We start from the raw sequence: 9,688 nt of genomic DNA on the forward strand, positions 1-9,688 counted from the left end.
GCACATTAACATGCATACATATAATGTACAAATATATCATAGTAAGTACCGTTTCTTCTTGGACCCTTTCTGGCACTGTGCTAACTGCTTTCTACAAATTTAGCTTACATAAACCCTTGATACACCCTTGAGATGAGTAGGTATTATCTGTAGTTTACATAAGATGAAATAGAGCCTCCCAGCAGTTAAGTAACTTGTGTGAAGATGGGACCCTTGTTCCTGATGGTTCTAGAACCTTCATCCTTAATGATAATAAGTACATGAATTGCCTGAAGAAGTGGTCAGAGTTTATCAATAGAAAATGTAGACAGTACTCAGTGTGTGGAAAATGTACACGCTCTTGCATTTATGGAAATGATAATGTTCACTATTCCTGATATTAACTATCTTTTAAATTAGAAAAATAAAGTACAAATTAACAACAACAACAACAACAAAAAACGCCAGACGAAGTGGCTCATGCCTGTAATCCCAGCACTTTGGGAGGCGGAAGTGGGCGGATCACCTGAGGTCAGGAGTTCACGACCAGCCTGACCAACATGCAGAAACCCCATGTCTACTAAAAGTACAAAATTGGCCAGGTAAGGTGGTGCATCCCTAGAATCCTAGTTACTTAGGAGGCTGAGGCAGGAGAATCGCTTCAACCTGGTAGGCGGAGGTTGTGGTAAGCTGAGTTTGTGCCATTGCACTCCAACCTGGGCAACAAGAACGAAATTCTGTCTCAGAGAAAAAAAAAAGCAAAAAAATAAGCCATATTGGTTAGGCAGTGTAGGGTGACAGATACCTTGTTTTTTTTCATTTTTATGTAGTTTTTTCTAGAGCTGCAGATTTTATACTTTGACCCAGGAAGACTCCTAAAATATAAAGGAAAAAGTAATACAGATTTTAAAGTTGTTCCATTGTAATGTTGGAAAATTAAATAACATTCAAATGTTATGCTACTATTAGTAAAAGTAAGTGTTATTAATGTAAAGTTGTGTAAAGATTACTAAATCTTGTATACTTGAAATGATTGAAATAGTTCATAGAAGTTATTTGTTTCTCTTTCATTTAAAATGTAGCAAGTTTCTAATTTTAAAGACATACATGTTAAGAGATGTCTTTACTTTTTTTAATTTTTAGTTATTATGGATGCATAATAGGTGTACATATTTATGGGGTACATATAGTATTTTGATAGAAGCATACAATGTGTGATGATCAAATCAGGGTAATTTGGATATCCATCTCTTCAAACATTTATAATTTCTTTGTGTTAGGAGCATTTTAATTTCATTCTTTTAGTTATTCTGAATTATATAATAAATTATAGTCACCCTATTGTGCTGTTGGACACTGAAATTTACTCTATCTAACTGTATTTTTGTACCTGTTAACCTTTCCCTCTTTGTCCCTCCCCCCCTGCTCCCCTTCCCAGCCTCTTAATCGTCATTGAGAGAGATGCCTATGTAAATCTTTTTCAGATTTTCAAAAGGAGCACACACATTTGGTAAAGCACTCTAACTAATGCAGGGTACACACAATGCACGTTTTCTCTTTCCTTGCTCTGACCGCTGGTCTCTCAGGGCCCTGCAGAGCAGTATCCTTCCAGATACATATAAACACACATGGCACCCTTTAAAAACACAAATGGTAGCTTATTTTACACACTCTTCTATGGTTTGCTTTTTTCCTGTAATATATCTTGGAGGTATATAATCAGTAAGTACTGTAGCTCTCCCTCCTTCTTTTTAATATAATATTCCATTCTATGGATGCACCATAATTTATTTAGCCTAGCTTATGTTGATTGCTCTGCTCTGGGTTGTCAGAGCCTCCTGACTACAGCAAAGGCACACAGTACGTGGATTTGGGTGTGTACGTGCGTGTGTGGATTAGGGGAGTAACACTGGCTTAGATGACAAAGATTGGTGGCTGAGGGACTGTTTGCTCCCTGTTCTTCCTGACCCTACAACCAGCTGCTTGCCCCTTGGCACTCTGTGGCATCAGATGTGGTGTGAGGATTTTTCCACCTGTTCTTCGAGCTGGTCCAGTGTTGCTGGAGAGCTCTGCTTGCTGCCTTGGTCTGCAGTGGCAGTTGTGCTTGCCTACAAGCCCAACTTCATATATTCTGTGGTTTCGGGTTTTGAATGTTTCCTAGTTTAATCAAAGATGGGCATTTCTGTTTCCATTTTGTGTTATTTTCAGTTATCCATGGAAACATAAAAACAACTGTCTTTAATATTAAAAGCAGAAGTTTCCAGGAATCAATTCTGAAATTATTTTGCATCTTTGAAGTGTCTTAAATTTTAAAAACTGGCCTTGGCCGGGTGCGGTGGCTCACGCCTGTAATCCCAGCACTTTAGGAGGCCAAGGTGGGCGGATCGTGAGGTCAGGAGATCAAGACCATCCTGGCGAACACTGTGAAACCCCAACTCTACTAAAAAAATGCAAAAAAGCTGGGCGTGGTGGTGGGCACCTGTAGTTCCAGCTACTCGGGAGACTGAGGCAGGAGAATGGCATGAACGCGGGGGGCAGAGCTTGCAGTGAGCCAAGATCGCACCACTGCACTCCAGCCTGGGTAACAGAGCGAGACTCTGTCTCAAAAAAAAAAAACAAAAAAAATTGGCCTTATCTGCTTGTATTTTCTTATAGACTACCATTCATCATAATCTTACTGTTTTTTGACTTAATCCTAAACTGATAGCTATTTTTAAAAAATTCTGAGTACTTGAGTTATACAAATTAACATACAAGATAGAGATTTCCACTGCAAACTTCCCAGTAAAAAAACAGATTTTTTTTTTTTCCTGTGAAGAGATTGAAAGAAGAGGTTGGTTTTCTATATATATTTAATATATTTCATTGATTATCACTTTCTTCCCATTTCTTGGATGTCAGAGACCTGTTATTTGGCTTAAAAGTACATTACAGAAAACTTCATTTCTTTAAATTAGAATTTCTTAGGTAAGGGCCAGGTTAGACCCAGCCTTTTCTGAGTTACTTCTCATGCATTAGAATTCTTAAAATGCAAGTTTATATCCTAGTGGGCATTGTCTTATGGTTGCCTTTTAGAGCAAGTCAGAGGGTGGTGGTTTCTCTGGGTGATGCCTGTGTAGTCATTTGATGTAGTCTGCAGTGGGACTTTTCTGTCGAGGGCCAGATAGTAAATATTTTCGGCTTTGTGGATCATATCTTTTGCAGCTACTTAGCTCTGCAGTTGTAGTGCACAGGCAGCCATAGACAATATGTAAATGAATTAATGTGGCTGTGTTCCAATAAAACTTTAGTGACAAACACAGGTGATGGGTGGATTTGGCACGTGGGCCAGTTGCCAACCCCTAGTGTAGGTGGTCTGCTTTGGTAGTTTCTTTGAGAAATGATGTGTTCTGTTTATAGGTAGTGATGCTTATAGATGCCAGCTTTGGGTTTGAAATGGAAACCTTTGAGTTTCTAAACATCTGTCAAGTACATGGCTTTCCTAAAAGTATGGGGGTTCTCACACACCTCAACTCCTTCAAACATAATAAGCAACTGAAGAAGACAAAGAAGTGATTAAAACACAGCTTCTGGACAGAAGTTTACTGGGTAGGAAGAGAAATAATTGTTAGAAACTAACAATATAATCCTTTTAAAATAGACTGAAGAGGCAGGCACAGTGGCTCAAGCCTGTAATCCCAGCACTTTGGGAGGCAGAGTTGGGCAGATCACTTGAGGCCAGGAGTTTCGAGCTCAGGGCAATATGGGCAAACCCCATCTTTACTGAAAATGCAAAAATTAGTTGGGTGTGGTGCTATGCGCCTGTAATCCCAGCTACTCCGGAGGCTGAGACGTGAGAATTGCTTAAAGCTGGGCGGCAGAGGGTGGAGTGAGCTGAGACTGCACCACTGCACTCCAGCCTGGGTGACAGAGTGAGACTCCGGCTCAAACAAACAAACAAACAAAAAGACTGAAGAGACGTTGCTAAACATCTCTAGGATTTGCCTCCTGAATTCCCTTTGTGTTTGTGTTTCCAATCTCTGGAAGGTTTCCCTCAAGAGAGCGCTTATTCTGGGCCTCTTGGTGTATCTCATTTGTCTCTGTACCTGCTGCACCAGGCAGTGTCTAGGTGTTTTGGGGTTGGGACTTTATAATAGAGTACATCAGAAGTTTCTCCCAGTTGCAAGACAAGGCACTGCCCCTTCCTTTCCATACTGCTCTGGTCCATCGGCCACAGAACCGTTTCTGTGCTCGGACACCTCACCTCCCTCTCCTCACCATACTTAGATGGATGCCCCTGCTTGGCTGCAGAGCAGTCTGCCTCTGTGGGGTTCTAATAAGTCCTGAAAGAAGCCAGCAAGGCTCCGGAAGCCTGAGGACAGTGGCTTTGCTGGAAGTCTCCCTTCTTAGGATTGCTTCTTGTTTAGAGCTTTTATTTTGTTGCAGTATTGATGAGAATTTAATTGAAATTTAATTTTTAATTTTCCTTTAATGTTTAGGGTGCCAGGCTGTTCTACTTTTCTGGAATGGTGCATGGAGAATATCAAAACCAAGAAATCCACAATCTGGGCCATTTTATTACAGTTATGAAGTTTAGGCCTTTCACATGGCAGGCTTCTCACCCTTATATCCTGGCAGACAGGTAAAAAGTGATTGTAAATTTTTTCTTCCTGGGCCATATATTTCAAAGCTAAAAAGGCTAGAAAAAGAACAGTGATAGGATTTATTTTGTGCCTGTTTGAATAGTGGGGGTAGAAGTGTAGTTGATGGAAAATGTCTACTTATGTCATTGCTCAACGATGCTGTGCCTTTGGGAGTAAATTAATTATGAGATGTTTAGGAAAATGGAAAGACTTGGAAGCATTTAAGTCTACAGGATGTGGCCCCATCCTACATTCAGTCTTAGTTTTCAGTGATGCTGACTTCGTGCCCGGGTGCTTGAGTCCTTCATGTGTGCCTTGGGTTTCCTTCCTTTGTGCTCTTCCTTGTGCTGTGATTTTTCTCAGCCTGGAATACCCTTTCTCCACCTGTCAGAATCCAAGCCACAGTAAAAATCCCAGAGCACAGGCTCACCCTCTTCCAGAAAGGGATTTTCTGAATATGTTTTTCACTCTTTGTTGACCGCAGGTGGACGTCATCTCCCTGTCTGGTGTCTTAAGGAATGAATGTCACTTTCAGCCTAGAGACACAGTTGTGTGCCTGCCCCTTTTCCTCTGCTGGATGGTGAATGGTGCTTCCTTATTTCTGCATTTTCTAGTTTTCTGAATGACGTGCTTAGTGGACAAGAGTGTGATGAGTCACTGACACATGAAAGGAGGTATAGGAACTTTTGGCATTGATTTCTGCTGTATGATTGAGTTTATTTTTCTAGGATGGAAGATTTGACAACCCAGAGGATATCTGAACAAACATGAAATGTGACTGGCAGGTGTCACTTTATGGTTATTTAAGAGGAGCACACTTGAAAAGTAAAAACCAAATTCACATGGCAGGTATTCTCTTGTTGCAGAACATACTAGAATTACACATAGGATTCTTGGGATGACTTCATTTCTCAGGAAAACTGAAAAATGACCAAACAAGGGAAGATGGCCTTGCTGGAGGTTTTAAAAGTAACCCAGCTATGTGTAGGCCTGCAAAGGCGTTACCGAATCCCCTCTTCTCTGACCTCTTGTCTTGTAGCTAGAGGGCCACTGTTCCAGTGTGGCACGATGCCCTTCTTTAGGGTCATGGTTTAAACCCTTGGACTGTGGATCGTTTTTAACCCCCAAGTCACCAGTAGATACTCACTGACTTCTTGTCAGCTGAAGCTTGCTTTTTGGGTCCTGTCTTCCAGGGATAGGAGATTTTGCCATGAGTGACATCAGTTTCCTCCCAGACCCTTGTACTCTTCCTGAACAATGAAAGAAGTGCTGTTTAAATAAGAAGGAGAAGCTGGTTTATGCGCCTCTTTCTGGAGTTGGGGGTGTGCTGTATGACAAAGATGCTGTCTATGTTGACCTTGGTGGCAGCCACGGTTTTCAGGCACGGGTGAGATGGGAGTCATTGCTCTGAACTCTCATTATTCTTTCTGAATGTATTTTTTAACTAAAAATGTAATGTACTCAATTTTATTTATTGAAGATTTTCTCTTATAATAAAGGCCCAAATGCATATTGTAAATATGTAGAATAAAAAGAATAGCTTTTTTTTCATTGTACCAAGCAGAAGCATCCTGTCCTCCATACCTCCTTGATCCGTGACCCCAGCATGGGCCCTGCTGCCAGTGTGGCACCTGCATGGCTTATCTCCATTTCTACAAAACCAGTGTGCTTTCCAGCTCTCGTTGGTCTTTTTCTTTTTCTCATTCACAATGGTCTCCTCATTCTTTATTTTAAAGCAGCTTTCCAATGTTTATTTCTTAGTTCTGAAATGGAATTTTATTGGGTTAAAATCAGGGTTATTTTAAAATGTTAGAAAAGCTAGCATTGTTGTAGGATTGGAACTGAGATTTTTCTAGCTAGGTGTTTAGGTTATCAGGTTATATTCTCCCTGACCTTTGGAAAAGTTTAAATGGAGATGGGCGGATCCTCAAGCTTTGTTGTAAGGATTTTCTTCTCTGGTTTTGAGGCATTAAGAAAGGTTTTCAGGAAATGTGTCTAAGATAATTTTGAGAACTGAGTGAAACCAGTGTCTCTCCAGGATCTTTGTGCTTTCCTCACCTGCCCTTTCTTGGTGGTCTTGACAGGACGAGGTGGGCCCACCCATGAGCTGGTCCAGAGTCTCATCTCCACCCACTCCACCATTGATGCCAAGATGGCTTCAAGTCGGGTGACGCTGTTTTCTGATTCCAAGCCACTTGGGTCAGAGGCTATAGATAATCAAGGGGAAGTCTGCTTTTTTTCTATTTATAATGAAAAGATATACTACAGAAGATCATATCACCCATAATTCTGCGATCATAACACATTTTGGTGGGATTCACTCTATGTTGCTTTGTTTTTCTTTGTGTGTGCATGTATCTCTGAGGGCTCTTCACTTACCTGACATTACGAGGAGATCTTTTCTTGAAATAAAATACAGGATGCGTTTTTCAACAGACCCCAAATATTCCTCAGATACCACGCCATCTTCCATAGATTGCTTTTTTGTTTATTAAGAGATTTGAGGCCACTTGGCTTTCATTTGGTGGCCAAAACACTAGAGCAGAGTTAGGGAGTTTGTGGCTATCCAGAAACCACATGCCTTGTCTCTGAAAGTTTTATTTAGATTATGTTGTATTATCTCCCATGGGTAGGTTTCCACTGATGTATGGCTTATATGAATTATTTTTCAGCCTGGCTTAGAAGTTTGTATACCTTTATACATAGTGGATGTTTGCAAAACATTGATTTTGTTGTATTGATTTATGACGCCCAGTAAAATTTATCTAAAAGTTTTGAGATAATCTAGTATGTAATTTGTTACAATGTGCATAAACTACCTACCTCAGTGCCTGACATAAAGAGTATTATTAGCTGTTTTCATTTTGCGTATCCTTCTAGTCATCCTTGTCTACAAGAATACTCTCGTCTAATATAGTTACAGTTAAAATACATAATTTTATTTCTATATTATGAACATTTTGTTTTCTATACAGTCTTTATGTAGTTGTCATTTTATTGTTACCGGTGTTTTTTTTTGTTATTGTGTTTTTTTTTGTTTTTGTTTTGAGATAAGGTCTTACTTGGTCTCCCAGGCTGGAGTGCAGTGGCGTGATCTTGGCTCACTGCAGCCTTGAACTCCCAGGCCCAAGTGATCCTCCCGCTTCAGCCTCACAAGTAGCTGGGACTACAGGAGTGCACCACCACTCCTGGCTAATTATTTTTTATTTTGTTCTAGGAACGAGTTCTCACTATGTTGCCCAGGCTAGTCTTGAACTCCTGGGCTCAAGGAATCCTTCCACCTTGGCCTCTCAAAGTCCTGCGATTACAGGTGTGAGCCACTATGCCTGGCCTATAATTGCTGTATTCTAACTTATCCATCTCTTATGGTATGATTTTTCATTTTATCTAATTTATGCTTTCATACTTTATTATATCGTGCTATGTTAAATAGCTTCTTATAGTTTTCTTTTATCCAGTGATTTTAGCCTCCTGATAATCTTCTCTATCAGTTATGGCACTGGTGACTTAAAATGGATGTTCTTCCTCTATCATTCCTTATACATTTGTTACCTGGCATTTTTGACAAAGAGCTTTCATTTTTCCTCTTTATTTTGGTATCACTACTGACTAGTGCACTTGCATTTTATCCCTTGGGTTATTTTCCATCACTGTCATTGTTCTTTCTGATGCCTATGCTGTCCCAGATTCAGCCGCAGGAGCCTTCAGCCTGTCTCCTGTGTCCTCTCAACTGTCTCTGTTAGTCTTTGAGCATTTCTTACTTTCTGACAGAACAAGAGGATCCAGGCTCATGTTGCCCTCTTCCTGCCTTGGGCCTGGACTCAGCCATTTCTCTTAAGGATCATGTGTTTTAGCTTAGAAATTAATCAGCTTTCCAAAAGATCTACAAAACACTAACTTCCCTGTTGAGCAATTGTTTTCTACAATTAGATTTTTTAAAAAAGGTTTATTCCTTTATTCTCGCTGTAAGTTCTTTTGAAGTGTGGTGTTAGGGAACCATACCTGAGTTTGCTTATTAACTCCTCCAGTGTTGATCAGATCATTTTTTCCCTATGCTCTGTCATCTTCAACATCTTAAACAATTCCTTGACATTTTTCTCTTTCTTTGTATTTTCATTGACTATATTGTCATTTCTAGATTAGCTGGTTAATGTACAAATCGAATTATTTTGCATTTCCTTGGTAATATAGGCTGTTGATGCTAAAGGAGGAAAAACAAATGGACTTTAAAACTGGTCAGATGCATCGGAAAGCCATTTTTGGAGATGATTCTATGCTAACATCCTCTCTTCTTTCTTGATCTCTTAATTTTTTTTTCTTACCCAAGTATATACAGGTTGATTTTGTCTTTCTAGAAGATCCAAGATCTTTGGTTTAGAGATATATTCTCTTAATGTTAACTGGTATTAGAATAGCCTTTTCTGTATTTTATTTCAATACATTTTGAGAGTAGAAATGATTATATTTTCTTTTAACTTGTGAAGTAGAGCATGCCATACAAATGTTGTATTCTCAGTATTTTAAAAAATTACCTTCTTACTGTACAAGTTGTATTCAGCATTTAAAGTCTTATCTAGCTTTGTTTTAGATGCAGTGTGATTATTCCATGTTGATAAGGTATGAATTGGAGGTGGGATCCAAAATTACTGTACTTATTGTAATTTTTAAGCTAATTGTAGGTTTGGTGGTGAATATTTTGCTTCTGCAAAATGCAAACAGCATTTCATCAGAAGTTGTTTTATGGTCTTTCAGACATTTTGTTTTATATCTTTGGTGCTTTTTGCCCATGAAGTATCTCTTTTGTGTGTTTGTGCGTGTGTGTATTGATCTGCCTCTAAATTTCACAGCGCTCATTGTCAGGGATCAGCAGAATCAGGCCTAGGCAGAGAGCTGAGCAGTACTCTAGTACGTCTCTGTGTCCTGGTTGCCACATTATCTCTGTTGTACATTTATAGATTGGAGAACTCTCTGACCTGTAACAAAGGTTGGATAGGACAGAGACAATTGGGAGAGGAATCCTCTGCTCTATTGTTCCCTATGCCCCACTCCGAAATACGCTCTGAAATCTGTATTTAAATATTAAATTT

The 9,688-nt window shown here is 39.6% G+C and overlaps 1 long non-coding RNA gene across 1 annotated transcript; it reads left to right on the top strand.

Moving 5' to 3' along the window:
• Positions 1 to 538: 538 nt before the first annotated feature.
• On the top strand, positions 539 to 6,510 carry LOC108541895 (uncharacterized). Its single transcript, XR_001889106.1, has 3 exons — positions 539 to 581; positions 4,458 to 4,600; positions 5,795 to 6,510. It is a non-coding gene; the product is annotated as an uncharacterized LOC108541895 (long non-coding RNA).
• The last annotated feature ends 3,178 nt before the right edge of the window (positions 6,511 to 9,688 follow it).

The sequence above is a fragment of the Rhinopithecus bieti genome, unplaced genomic scaffold, assembly GCF_001698545.2.
Source record: "Rhinopithecus bieti isolate Rb0 unplaced genomic scaffold, ASM169854v2 scaffold_21879, whole genome shotgun sequence".
Lineage (NCBI taxonomy): Eukaryota > Metazoa > Chordata > Mammalia > Primates > Cercopithecidae > Rhinopithecus > Rhinopithecus bieti.